The following is a 14,862-nucleotide window of genomic DNA, read 5'->3' as shown; positions in this document are numbered from 1 at the left end:
CCACATGCCCTACACACGCTCACTTGGCTCACTCGCCGCACCGATTTTGCATAAGCGAGCTCGTAGTCCTATGTGTCCCGTTATGATACCAAAAGCTATACTGACCTCCTTCCTTCTTCTTTTTAGTGATAGACGACGCTATCACGATCCGGATCACTTCAAAAGATTTTCGCCGTCCTACCGACTGTTTCGATGTTTCACGAGTTAGTCTCCCACGCCATTAAATCAGACTGCATCGACTCGAAAGGCTTCGGGCTAACCAAGTTTATTGACGGCAGTTCTCTGGCCTTCACTACCAAATCATCTGCTTTTTCATTCCCCCTTACTCCGTTATGGCCCAGCACCCAAACGATGAGGATAGGCGTTAATCTCCATCTTACACACCATGACGATTCGTGACCTTACCCTCCTGGTTGTTATTGCCCGTATGGCCATTTTAATGTCCTTGAAGATGTTCACACTCAAAGTCCTTGCGTTAGTACCACACCATCTCACGCATTCTGTAATGGTCCCGTTTTCTGCCTGCAGGACCGTATTATGGTCAGGCAGTCTAAAACAGATCTCAGTCCTTGGGTACTCAGTGTAGAGCCCCATGTCTACTCTGTCCTCTAGCTTTGATCCATCCGTGCAACATGACCTTCCTGATGGCAATACTAGGGTTCCGTCAATCCAAGACTGTGCCGCTTGCATCAGTGCCATGCACTCGACTTCAAGTGTTGTCCCAGGTATCTGATCGGAAACCTCTTCCCTTCCATCCAGGTTGCCTATCGTGGCCCCCATTATGGTATGAGCTTTACCATCCTCAATCTATTCTCCCATCTGCTTAAGTCTCAAGGCCGCATTAGCTGCCCCACACTTATTCTGTATGTCTATGGGTCGGCTATCTAGAATTATTTCCAGTGCCCTAATTGGCATGGTCCTCATCGCTCCGCCCATGCCAATACAACATGTTCTCTCAACCTGTGGTATGGTCCTTATGTTGCACTTTTTCTCCATAGAAGTCCACCAAACTACTGAGGCGTAAGTAAGAATTGGTCTTATCACGCTCCTATAGAGCCAGTGGACTATCCTCGGATTCAGGCAACATTTGGAGCCTACGGCCCGTCTACATAGTGCGTAGAATGTGGCACTTCCATTTAAGTTTCCTGTCTAAGATCACATCCAAGTATTTGACCTTGTCAGATATCGAAATCGTTTTATTGCGGAAACGTGATGCGTCATATTGGCTCACCTTCGTCTGCCTCGTGAACAGGCATATTTCTGTCTTCTGTGGGTTAACATTGAAACCCCTGGGTCTAGCCCAGTCATATGCCATATGTAAGACCTTTTCGACCCTTGTAGTGAATATGTGTAGTCAATGATTGTACAATTTTGAAATTTTGCATAAATATATCTTATTAGTGTAGTTCGCTTGGGATTGTCAATATTGCACGTGGTATTTTCGCATCACTTCCAACAACTGTGCTAATTATGGTTCATATCGGTTCATAACCGGATATAGCTGCCATATAAACCAGTCTTGGGTCTTGACTTCTTGAACTTCTGAAGGGCGTATTTCTTATCCGATTTGGCTGAAATTTTACACATAACTTGGAGGAATGACTTCCAACAACTGCGCCAAGTATGGTCTAAATCAGTCCATAACCTGATATAGCCGCCATATAAACCGGGCTAAGGGCGCAATTCTTATCCAATTGGGTTGAAATTTTGCATACGTCGTTTTGGTATGACTTCCAACAACTGTGTCAAGTATGGTCTTAATCGGTTGATATCCTGATACAGCTGCCATATAAACCGATCTCCCAATTTGACACGCTGAGCCACTGGAGGGCGCAATTTTTGTTCGATTTGCCTGACATTTTGGTGAAGGTATTTTTTATGACTTGTATGCCTTGTATGACTTGTATGGTTTGTCATGGCTTTATATGGTAGTCATATACAGTAACAAAAATATGTCTGCATACTATTCATAAATAGTACTCGGAGAAATGTGGTTAGAATAAGATTTTTCTCTAAAATGCTAACTAATTTGTATATAAGATTAAGCCTGGCCGATTTTATCATGCTTTACTTGTTTATCTTAAAATTCATTCATTGGTAGTTTTTCGTTGGATTTACTCCATTGACTACCAATGACAATGGACTCCAACGACATTTTGCTGCAGACAAACCAACTAACATATATTCTCAAAAAAAAAAAAATTTGCCTATTAGCACTCCATTCAACTAGTGAGAGAAGAGAAAAAAATAGTTTTATCATTGCTACTTTTAGTTCAGTAGTGAAAGGGTTAGGGCTACAAAATTCTTATAACCAACTAATATATCTTTCACAAAAGGAAAGTTTCCTTAAAAAGTTGAAACCTAAGCATCTTTATATTTCGTTTAACAAAACTTTTTCTGCGCGTGGAATATTTAATTTTTAATATTTATTTATTTTTTATTTCAGATCGAAACGAATGTGGGCATCAAAAAATGGTAAGTTTTTTTTTTATCGATTGATTATGATTTTTCTATTTTATATCCATTTTGTGTTTTTTCTATCACACACTTTTCGGAAAGACTGCTGCTACGTCACAAATAAATTATAAAATGTTATCCGATAATAGTTTTGTAAAAACAAACTTTTTAAATTTAAGTGTCTTAAGTCATAGACAGAGCAAAGGAATATACTTTAAAACTCAAAAGCTCTCTGATCTATGTCTCCTCGGTTCTTTGCGCACTCACATATAAACGACTGAAAATATGACATTTCTTCCCTTAGTAAGAGCTTTTTGGAACAAATTGTTATGCTTAAATTTAAAAACAATGCAGATAGTCTTCTTTAAGATATGAATAAAGTTCTTAAATAGAATTTTGCAAAAAAAAAAAAAAAAAAAAAAAAAAAAACAAATACATGCATAAACTTAGTTTATATTCAGATTATTGATGAAATAAAACCGGTTAATAATTGACTCTTTTAGAACCTCAAGAAGTCAACTCGGGGGATATGTTTTTACCTTATTTTTCTAACGTAATTTTCATTACACGTTTCGGATGAGACTATTTCATATACAAATTACAAAAATATTGAATCTCATAAATTACTGAGAGATTTAGCTTTCGTAGCTTTCGTTCTGTGGGAAAATATATATATTGATATTGATGAGAAGGCCACATTTTTAGAAGTACAACTGATTGACAAGAACATGCCTTTAAAAACTAAGACGATGTCACATGAACAAGGCTGCGGTTCAATGAGACCATAAGAAGTTACATTTTGGTAAGAGATCGGTCATACAGTAGATGGAAGAAATTCAAGACTAGCAGGTTTCGTGTAGAATTTAAGTCATATAGACGACAAGTTGTGAAGGCTACAAACGTAGCAAAGGCTGCATTTTTGGGTGACAAATACAGATCAACCATAACCACTAGACAGAAATGGTGTATATGAAATTTATATCATTAAAACATAATCTATACACTTCACCCCTACTGTTTCAGTGATGGAGTGTAATCTTTGACTCGAAAACTTTTCCTAATTCGGTTTAACTATATTCCATGCCCGTCTGTCTATGCTTTCCCTTACTGTTTGTTCATATCCTTTCCATACTGTTTGTCCGCCTGTCGGTTTTTGTGGTCAAGGTAAAGGTCGCATTTGCTACCTCATTATCCTGAAATTTTCCATGTAACACCAAAGATGAACACAATAGGTTTGTGTGAAAATCGATTCAGACTAATATAACACCTTCCAGGAACGATCCCTTAAAACTACAAGTTTCTTCCTGCTGCTGACTAAAAGCTGCTCAGTTTATTCCGAATATCAAACCGACTGAACTTCATCGACTTTCTCAGTTCACGCTGAACGAGGTCCGTCATAGCAGTGATAAACTATATGCGTAACTTTCTATATGCACCCCAATTGCTGGCTCTCTTAAGCCGCTCCTTATTATGCATGTAGTACTAACCTATAAAGCTCTCTGAGAATAATGCGTTGATACGACTATATCGAAAAAAAAAAACAAAAAACAGTCCAAAAACACCGTCCTCATTCCCTTCTATATAACCAAACTTGCAACTTCCAAACAAATAACCCTTGGTGTAAATAAACTGACAGTTGTAAATTAGTTCCTGATACGCATACGTGTCTCCAAGGTCTTCAATACGAAAGGATGGAGACTACTTGGGCTCTGTCATAGAAATTAAAATCAAACCCACTACCGAGTCAACCCAAACTTCAGCAAATAAAATCGCTTAAGTACTGCTTGGAAACATAGCAAGTGATATGAAATTTGGTCAGAACAACTCGATGTAAGGCTCAAATTAATTACCTGCCCAGGCCACCTTTTCCTTTTGTAAATATATACCAAACCCCCAACAGTTACTCTTCCCCCTAAAAGCGAACGATTGCATTTTAATACTTTGATTCACTTGCTGCATTCGAGCACCGAGGAGATCATGACCTCGACTCCATCCGAACTTCGGTTTTTTTCGTATGCTACAAAGGGTCCTTAGCATTACAAATTACAAATATTGCCCATGAGCATTCCACTAAGGAACAGGGGCAAATTTCTCACATATCAATGAGTGCAGTCCCATTCAAGTTTTAAGGTAGGTACCTCCTTTTTATATCCGAGTCCGAACGGCGTGCCCCAGTACGACGCCTCTTTGGAGAGATGTTGCCAGCAAATGTTGCCAGCATTAGGAGGGGAAAACCACCGCTGAAAACTTTTTCTGATGGTCTCGCCAGGATTCGAACCCAGGCGTTCAGCGTCATAGGCGGACATACTAACCTCTGCGCTACAGTGGCCTCCTCTTTAGCATTAGTAAAGAAATATTTTGGTCTTCTCTTCAGAATTTAAAAACAAAGCATAAACGGCATAGCCAACGAGCAAGATTGTAAATTTGCCCATGAACATTAAGGAACAGGGGCAAACTTCTTACATATAAAGGGTGATTTTTTTGAGGTTAGGATTTTCATGCATTAGTATTTGACAGATCACGTGGGATTTCAGACATGGTGTCAAAGAGAAAGATGCTCAGTATGCTTTGACATTTCATCATGAATAGACTTACTAACGAGCAACGCTTGCAAATCATTGAATTTTATTACCAAAATCAGTGTTCGGTTCGAAATGTGTTCATTCACCGTAACGTTGCGTCCAACAGCATCTTTGAAAAAATACGGTCCAATGATTCCACCAGCGTACAAACCACACCAAACAGTGCATTTTTCGGGATGCATGGGCAGTTCTTGAACGGCTTCTGGTTGCTCTTCACTCCAAATGCGGCAATTTTGCTTATTTACGTAGCCATTCAACCAGAAATGAGCCTCATCGCTGAACGGTGAATGAACACATTTCGAACCGAACACTGATTTTGGTAATAAAATTCAATGATTTGCAAGCGTCGCTCGTTAGTAAGTCTATTCATGATGAAATGTCAAAGCATACTGAGCATCTTTCTCTTTGACACCATGTCTGAAATCCCACGTGATCTGTCAAATACTAATGCATGAAAATCCTAACCTCAAAAAAATCACCCTTTAAATGAGTGCTGTCCGATTCAAGTCGATGCCGCAGTGCGACACCTCTTTGTACCCTACACCACTACTATGGTACAGAGAATTATAACTTGGTGCATTTGTTCGTAACACTCAGGAGGAAGAGAGATAGACCCATTAATAGGTATACCGATCGACTCAGATTCCCTTTCTGATTCGATTTGACTATGTAATTTGTGTACAAACTACAGTTAGCAATTTTCATCCGATCGGCTTCACATTTGGTACGGGCATGTTTTTCGGCCTAGTGAAATTAAAAAAATCAGTTCAGATTTGGATATAGCTCCAATATATGTATGTTCGTCCGATTCGGACTAATATTCCAACAATGTGGTCATTTGTTAACCGATTCTCGCGAAATTTGGCAGGAAGGATTTGACTTCTTGACTCTCAACATTATTGTTAAATTTCATAGAAATCGATCCAGATTTAGATATAGCTCTCAAATACATATATCGCCCTATTTCCACTCCTAGTGCCACTGCAAGCGCATTTATTGACTAATCTTGCCAAAGTCTTGCAAAATGCTTTCTTTGAAGACTACCACAACATCTAAGAAGTTTGCTCGAAATTAGTTCAGATTTAGATATAGCTCCCACATGTTCGTTCGATTTGGACTAATATTCCAATAATGAGGTCATTTGTTAACCGATTCAATCGAAATTTGGCAGGAATGGGGTTCTCTTGACTTCCAACATTACTGCTGAATTTTATAGAAATCGGTTCAGATTTAGATATAGGTCTTATAAATATATATATCGCCCGATTATTTTCACTCCTAGAGCCAATGCAAGCGCATTTATTACCCACACTTACCAATTTTGTACAACACTTTACTCCACGACTACCACAATATCTAAGAAGTTTGCTCCAAATCGGTTCAGATTTAGATATAGCTGCTACGTATGTATGTTCGTTTGATTTTGAGAAATATTGCAATAAAGTGCTCATTTGTCAACCGATTCTCTCGTAATTTGGCTGGAGGGATTTTCTTATGAATCTCGATGTAAGTGGTGAATTTCATAGATATCGGTTCAGATTTAGATATAGCTGCCATAAAACTGCATTTATTGACCAATCTTGCCAAAAAGTTGCACAGCGCTTTTCTCGCCATGTATGTTCGTCAGATTTTGGGTAATTTGCAATAATGTTGTCATTTGCCAACCGTAGTTATTACAGTTTGAACATATTTGCTCCAAATTTGATAAGGATTGTTTAATAACCTATCTGAAAACATCTGCTGAGGTCCATTAAAATTGGTTCAGAATTGGATATAGCTCCCACATTGTACTTATAGGGTAGGTGTAGGGTATTATATAGTCGGCACCAACCGACTTTTGCCCTTCCTTACTGGTTTTCAAATGGTAGAGTTCCTCAAAAATGTCATCAGCATTAGGAGGGGATAACCACCACAGAATGTTCTCGCTAGAATTTGAACCCATGCGTTCAGCGTCATAGGCGGACATGCTAAATTCTGCGCTACGATGGCCCTCGAGCTAGCCAGTGATCCAAACTACATATTTCATATTTTCGAGAGTTTTCAGTGCAAAGTATAGTCTTTTGCTATGCACTTAAAGCAAAGGAGTTCTTTGTTTTGCCAATTTTGTCGCCTATGTCGTTTTTTCGCAAAACTATGTTACATAATATTGTCTTATTCCATTAATTCATAAATGCTTTTGTCCTTAGGTCTAATAAATAACTTTAGATATATAAATAGCTGAACTAAAATTTTTCAAAAGCCATTATTAGCCTTAAATATTTGTCATTAATTTATGACAGTGCTTCTATATTTAAACATACATCGCAATTCATGAACCAAAATTAGCACAACATTTCAGTCATTTCTAATTAACCTTTTTAATGAAACCTTAATTCACCCTTTAGTCATTTGACAAAGGCAACAGCCGCCCGAATACAAAATGCCCGGTATTTATTTCAACTCTAACTCTTGCTCTCGGCATACCTTTGCCCAGGCTTGAAATAATTAAAAACAAAAAAATGTTTTAGCCTTTGTTTCGCTATGCTTTTATTAAATTAAATTAATTTCGCTATGTCCCAGGTAGGAGTTCGACGGAGTCCTTCATTAAGTTTACCTTTCCTGTTATAGCGCTTTATTCAAACGACACATTTCCTTTCATTAACTCTCCCACACTGTTGCGGATGGTTAATTGAGTGTCGTTGTGCCGTTAATAGTTTTCTTATTAGGATAAATATAATGAATTGTAAATTAGTGACGGCTAATTGTCAAGGACTTCTTTTGAAATGGGGATGAAAGAGCATTGTTTGGCCATTGACTAGTTGTTGAAAATATACCAAGGCGACAGGAAACCAATCTTTATCTTAATTTATGCTAATGGATTATTGATTATAATGTTTATACAAATCATGGTAGGATGGGGGAAGTATTTAACCCTAGGATGGGCGTAAATTTTTTCTACGTTGGTGAGCGGAAGTGGTCTGGCCAGACCACAACTTTAAAAGACCAATAAAATGTTAATGGATTTTAGAATTTTTTTTTTTGGTTGATAAAAAGTTTTAACGTTAACGCATTTTTCATTTATAATTGTTTAAAATGAAAATTAACGACAAGCAGATATAGTTACAAACCAGTAAGGAAAGGCAAAAGTAGGGCGGTGCCGACTTTATAATACCCTACTTACTTTATTTTAATTGGCTATGACAGAATATTTGTTCCACTAGCCGAACGTAGAATAGCATTCCAAGCGCCTCGATCTTCTGCGCTCATTCTAAAATCTCTGACACCAAGTTTCGAGGTGTCTCCCACCACTTGATCTTTCCATCGGGCTTTTGGTCTTCCCGGTTTGCGAGTACCACTGTGTTTTTGCCTTCAAAAGACTTCTTTGCTGGAGCTTCTTCATTCATTCTGACAACATGACCTAGGCAACGCAGCCGTTGTAATATGATGCGTGTAGCTATGCTATCGTCGTCATACAGCTCATACAGCTCGTGGTTCATACGTCGCCTATATTCTCCGTTAACGCAAACTGGTCCATATATTTTACGAAGAATTTTTCTCTCAAATACTCCAAGCACTGCCTCATCTGCTTTCACAAGTACCCATGCTTCAGAACCATATAACAGCACGGGTAGTATCAGTGTCTTGTAAAGTGTAGTCTTCGTCTGTCGAGAGGTGGCTTTGTTTCTAAATTGCCTACTTAGTCCAAAGTAGCATCTGTTTGCCAGTATTATTCTTCGCTTTATCTCAAAACTGGTATCATTCGTTTCGGTTACGGCGGTGCCGAGGTAGATAAAGTTACTGACTATCTCAAAGATGTGGTTCCCAACTTTCTCCATGTTCTTTATCTGCTCGGTTGTGCAAGGTTTTTTGGGAGTGGAAACCATCCATTTCGTCTTATCTTCATTTACTGCCAGACCCATTTTCACCGACTCTCTTTCGATTCTTTCAAAGGCTGCAGTTACTACAATACTTCCGGTGACCGACCTATGATATCGATGTCCATTCCCAGTCCATCGCACTTCCTGTAAGGCGGTTATATCTGCCTCGTACCTCTCTAATACATCCGCCAGCGCGTATACTGCACCTTCTCTATAAATAGTGCGGACATTCCAGGTGCAGATCCGCAAATCATGGTCCTTTTTTCGTTTGCGTGGGTCGTCAACGTTGGGGGGTCCGTTTTTACTATTCCTTTGTTTTTCATAGAAGTTCTATGTTTTCCGTGGGCGGGTTACTGGCCCAGCGCCCCAACCGCATGGGTTTGTGGGATTGCATGTATCCCGCGTTGTGGCGAGCCGATTGCTCCAATATCCGACGCTCGAACCACCCGCCCCTAACCTGGGAACAGACGCTGATGGCCATTGGTTATTTGAAGGCGCCAATAACTCGCCTTGTCATCTCGAGTATCATTGGCACTCAGTATTTAATTAAGAGCCAGTGCCACCTGACTCCTCACTGAGACTCTCCTCTCGAAAATCGCTGATTGCCCGCGGCCGCATTTGCAGCTACTTCGCATAAAAACGGAGCTTTCCACCATCCGACCACCATAGTACCGATTTTTATGAAATTCACTTGTAATGTCGAGAGTACAGAAAAAATCGTTCCTACCAAATCTCAAGAAAATCGGTCAACAAATGACCGTTTTATTGCTGTATTACTCTAAATCGGACGAACATATATATGAGAGCTATATCCAAATCTGAACCGATTTCTATGAAATTTAACAGTAATGTCGAGATTCATAAAAAAACCCTTGTCAAATTTCGCGAGTATCGGTTAACAAATGACAATTTTATTGCTGTATTACTGGTAATCGGACGAACATATATATGGCAGCTATATCCATTTTTTTGGCTCAAATAATCTGGAGAGACGCCCGATCCCAAAACCCACCCAGAGGGACATGTTTACCGATTAGGACAATATGGATGTCAAATGATAGGTATTTAAGAGTAGAGTACGAATTTGGCATACAAATTTCGACTAAGTGTTCGGGAGGTCCCCCATCCCCCAAACAGGGCGCCTTCCCCGCTTTGGGCTATATGGGTATCAAATGAAAGTTGAGTACAAATCTGACATCAAAATTTATTCCTTGGTGTCTAAGGGGCCTCCCCACCACTCAAAACCCCCACGCACAGACGTGTTTACCAATTGGGACAATATGGATATCAAACGAAAAGTATTTAAGAATAGAGTACGAACTTGTTACACAAATTTCGCCCATAGTGTTTTGGGGGCTCTCCACCCCCAAGAAACCCCCCAACAGGACTCTTACCCCTTTGGATAATATGGGTATCAAATGAAAGGTAGTTAAAAGCAAAGCACAAATCTGACATAAAAATGTATTCCTTGGTGTCTGAACAAGACCCGTTGCCCTGATTATCTTGATAGCCACCTTCAAAATGCTTGACATTATAGGGTCAAACAAAATTGTGATCTAACCCGATGCTGATATTATATCAGGGTCCGCCCCCTAAACTCCAATCGGCGCCCTCTAGAGGCTCAAGAATTTAAATCGGGAGATCGGTTTATATGGCAGCTATATCAAAACATAGACCGATATGGCCCATTTACAATACCAACCGACCTACGCTAATAAGAAGTGTTTGTGCAAAATTTCAAGCGGCTAGCTTTACTCCTTCGGAAGTTAGCGTGCTTTCGACAGACAGACGGACGGGCATGGCTAGATCGACATAAAATGTCGAGACCATCAAGAATATCTATACTTAATGAGGTCTCAGACGAATATTTCGAGTAGTTACAAACAGAATGACGAAATTAGTATACCCCCCATCCTATGGTGGAGGGTATAAAAAGGCCATGTTTGCCGACTATGGCATTAAGGGGCTCAAACAATAGGTATTTGGTAGTAGAAATCGAATTTGATATCCAATTTTGAGGCCAAGTGTTAAGGCTAGGTGCGTGGGTAGCCGACACACCCAGCATACCCTAACTGGACACATTTGTGGATTATGACAGTATAGGGCTCAGATCAAATAAGAGAGTGAAAGAAGGTGCAGGGAGCGGGCCCTGTCCAGCTAGTTGTTATTAAACACAAAGTATGTAAAGCGATTTTTACGATCGATATCTCATTTTGTTCATAGGTTATGTGGCTTTTTTGAAGGTTGAGAAAGTATTTAAATTTTTTTACAAAAATATAATTTTAAAGTCGTTTATGAGTGCCGTTTTTAAATATTTAAATAAAATAAATGTTATTTTAATTAAAGTTCATTCGTTTGTGCAACAGGAAATAATTTTAAAGAAAAAAAGTCATCACCCTAATATGTACCCTTTATAGGGACGGAAATGAATATTTCTATGTGTCGCAAACGGAATGACTAAATAAATATACCACTTATCCTATGGTGGTGGATATAACATTTAATTTAGATTTACGAATTATTATTTTTCCAATATTTATAAACAACTAGCCGAACCGGGCCCGCTCCGCTGCGCCTTCTTTAACTCTCTAATATCTTTTTAGGGTGGGGACACTTCGTCCTGAATGCGGATATCGAATTCTTGCCATTTTAGCCTATGACGCTAAACGCGTTCGAATCTCGGCAAGAACATCGGACAAAGCGGTGTTTATCTCCCCTTAATGTTGGCGACATTTGCGAGGTACAATGTCATGCATGATCATTTAAAAAATTATCCCCGTAGAGGTGTCGCACTGTGGGATGCCGTTCGGACTCGGCTATAGAAAAGGTCCTTTATCAGTTTAAACTTGAATCGGAAAGCACTCATTGATGTGTGAGAATTTTCCCCTTTCTAGGTTCCTGATGGTAATGTTCTTCCTTGGGGTAAAGTTCTCATTAGGGGAGTGATAGCACCTCAGATATTTCGACTCAAATATGAATATCAAATTCGTGCTGCACTTCCAAATCCCTTTAATTTGAGCCTCATATTGCCACGGCTAGTAAATATGAACCGCTTGAAGAGTGTTTTGGGGCTGGGGCGGCCACCGGCACTTTGCATGAAAATAGATATCAAATTCATTCTTTATTCCCAACGGAAATTAAGTTCAGTTTAGGGGGTGCTTTAGGGTGTACCCCAAAACATTTGACTCCAAACTTGGATATAAAATTCGTTTTCTAATCTCAAATACCTTTCATTTGCGTCCCATATTTTCATAATGGGTCAAATATGCCTTTTGACGTATCTTTAGGAGGAAAAGCGCCACATAGGTTTTGACACAAATTTTAATGTGATATATGTAATCTAGTCCCTAATACCTTTCATTTGAGTCCCATATAGCCATGGTCGGCTAATATGCCCTTTTGAGGGTATTTGGGGGTGGACGACCCTCCATCACTTGGACCTAATGTTTTATGCTATATTTGTAATCTACGGCCTAATACTTTTCATTTGAGTCCCATATTGACATGAACTTTGAATATATCTGTTAAGAGGAGTTTTGAGGACCCACATTTTTATACCATACTCATTTGCTAGTCTTCAATACCTGTCATTTGATAACCTTTTGTGCCCATCGGATTACTTTTGGATATAGGTGGCTTTTTTGGGGTAAGAGGGAGGGTCCGCCCCCACCCGATATCCAAAAATTATACAACCTATGTTTCCTTCCAGATAAACGTACACAATCTATGAAAATTTTAAGACAATCGGTTCAGCCAAGTATGATATAGTCATAATGGGTCTAATGGCGTTTTTGAGGGATGTCGTGACCCCTTATACTTTGATCTGATGTTGTATGTCAGATTCGAAATCTACTCCCGAATACCTTTCATTTGAGCCCCATATTGAAATGAATGTCCAATATGTCTGTTTGGGGGGAGGTTTGGGGTTGGGTTGGCCCGATGGGTACTTAGACCCAAATTTGAATACCATATTCGAGTTATACTCTTCAATACATTTTATTTGATACCAATATTGTCCTGATCGGTCCACTTTCGATTTTGGATCCCCCGTCCCCCTTCTGATACCGAAAAATTATATAGCCCATGTTTCCTTCCAGATCAACCTACATAATATGCGAAAATTTCGAGAAAATCGGTTCTGCCATTTTTCAGCCTATACGGAACAAACAAACCGAGTCCCATATATCCGTGATTGGCTAATGTACTCATTTTGGGCGTTTTTGCTCCGGTGGGATGACCCTCTATATTTCGACATGAATTTGTATGCCAGCTTCGTTATTTACTCCCGCATACTTTCATTTAATACCCATATTGTCCTTATCGGGCCACTTTTGATTTTGGGTGGAGTTTTTGGGTAACGGTGGAGGGTCTGCGCCCCCTCTGTTATCAATAAATTATAATGCCTATTCCTATTTTCTGACCATATTCGTAATCTGCTCCCGAATACCTTTCATTTGATTCGCATATTGTCATGATCGTCAAATAAACCTATTTTATGGGGTTTTGGGGCGGCCCCCCAGGTACTGGACCCACCTTTTATGATGAAATTCGTAGTCTACACTTGATTACCACTCAATTAAATCCCATATTGTCCTGATCGGTCCACTTTGGATAGTACTTTTGGGGTAAGGGGGAGGGTCCGCCCCCTCCCAAAATCAAAAAATTATATAGCCTATGTTTCCTTCCAGACCAACCTACACAATCTGTGAAAATTTCAAAGTAATCGGTTCAGCCGTTTTTGAGTCTATACGTAACAAACAAACACAAATTGAGTTTTATATACAAGATTTCTTATATATCGACCCCGCTACGGTGTTTTTTTTTTACGCAAAAAGTTTGAATTTCGCTTTGTAAATTAACAGAATTTTAATTTGCAAGATTTTGTTTATCCTTAACTCTTATTTGAATTCATTGTCCGTTGTTATATTAGATTGAAAAGTGTTACTTAAATTCAGCTTGGTTCTGCCAAATAAAAAAATAATCCATTTACGGAAATTGAATTTGATTTGTATATATACATAATATTTTCATTGTTCCCATCTACCCACATATGAATGCTTAATAGAGTGGAATGTATTGGCTACACACTATCGATGCTAAAAAAAAGAAACAAAAAAAAAACACACACAATTTTATTCAACAAAAATATTTAAGCTGTGTTAAAATTTTAACAATAAACACTGAAATTCATTGGCCGAGCGGACTTTGATGACCACCCACATACAACATGGTTGTTATCACTCTACTAAATACTTGAGTGTTACAAAAATGTTTCAATTTTTTGTTTATTCTGCTTAAAACTTAACTCTTTGCATATTTAAAACGACATAATATTTTTTTTAACACCATAAAATGTTATTTTATTTTATTTAGTTTTTACAAAGGTGATGAAATTCTGTGAAACTAAGTTTTTAATTGGCATTTACTTGCTTTCCACACCACAGAATAATTTAAAAACTTTTTCAGCTAAATTACAAATTCTAACACTCGTACGTGTAGAAAGGGATAAACCAAGTTCTGTGTTCGTTTGTCGCAGAGCATGATGTTGAACGAAAAAGGATGATGTCTCTTAAAGTCACGACTGCTAACTTATGAAGAGCTCTTTTTGTAACTTCCAATTGCAGCTAATTATGTCGTCTTTTTTTAAGGGCTTAACATGATTTTAAGATATAAGAATGGGTCGAAGTTTAACTACTTACTAGTATAATAGAAAATTTAACTCACAATATAGGTTAGGTTAGGCTAGATTGAAAAAGGGGGCCGAATCTCTTATACCTTTCACCAGGGATCACATTTTTCAAGATTCCCGCACGGTTAATCTTTATAGACAAATCTTATATATAAAAGTCAAATTGGGTTTGTTCCGTATAGACTCAAAAACGGCTAAACCGATTACCAATTTTCACAGATTGTGTAGGTTGGTACGGAAGGAAACATAGACTATTTAATTTTTTGATATCGATAGG

General features: G+C 38.7%; 1 protein-coding gene across 3 annotated transcripts in view; it reads left to right on the top strand.

Annotated features, from left to right (window-relative positions):
* LOC106081960 (uncharacterized) overlaps window positions 1-14,862 on the top strand; it is a 612,487-nt gene that overhangs the window by 291,614 nt on the left and 306,011 nt on the right. For all 3 annotated transcript variants that reach the window (XR_009398108.1, XM_059367731.1, XM_059367730.1), the window contains one exon: window positions 2,447-2,475. The gene's annotated coding sequence lies outside the window, so the exon portion shown is untranslated. The remainder of the gene's footprint in view (window positions 1-2,446; window positions 2,476-14,862) is intronic.

The sequence above is a fragment of the Stomoxys calcitrans genome, chromosome 4 (genome assembly GCF_963082655.1).
Source record: "Stomoxys calcitrans chromosome 4, idStoCalc2.1, whole genome shotgun sequence".
Lineage (NCBI taxonomy): Eukaryota > Metazoa > Arthropoda > Insecta > Diptera > Muscidae > Stomoxys > Stomoxys calcitrans.
Note: the sequence above shows the minus strand (reverse complement) of the source record. Positions and strands in the feature narration are given on the sequence as shown.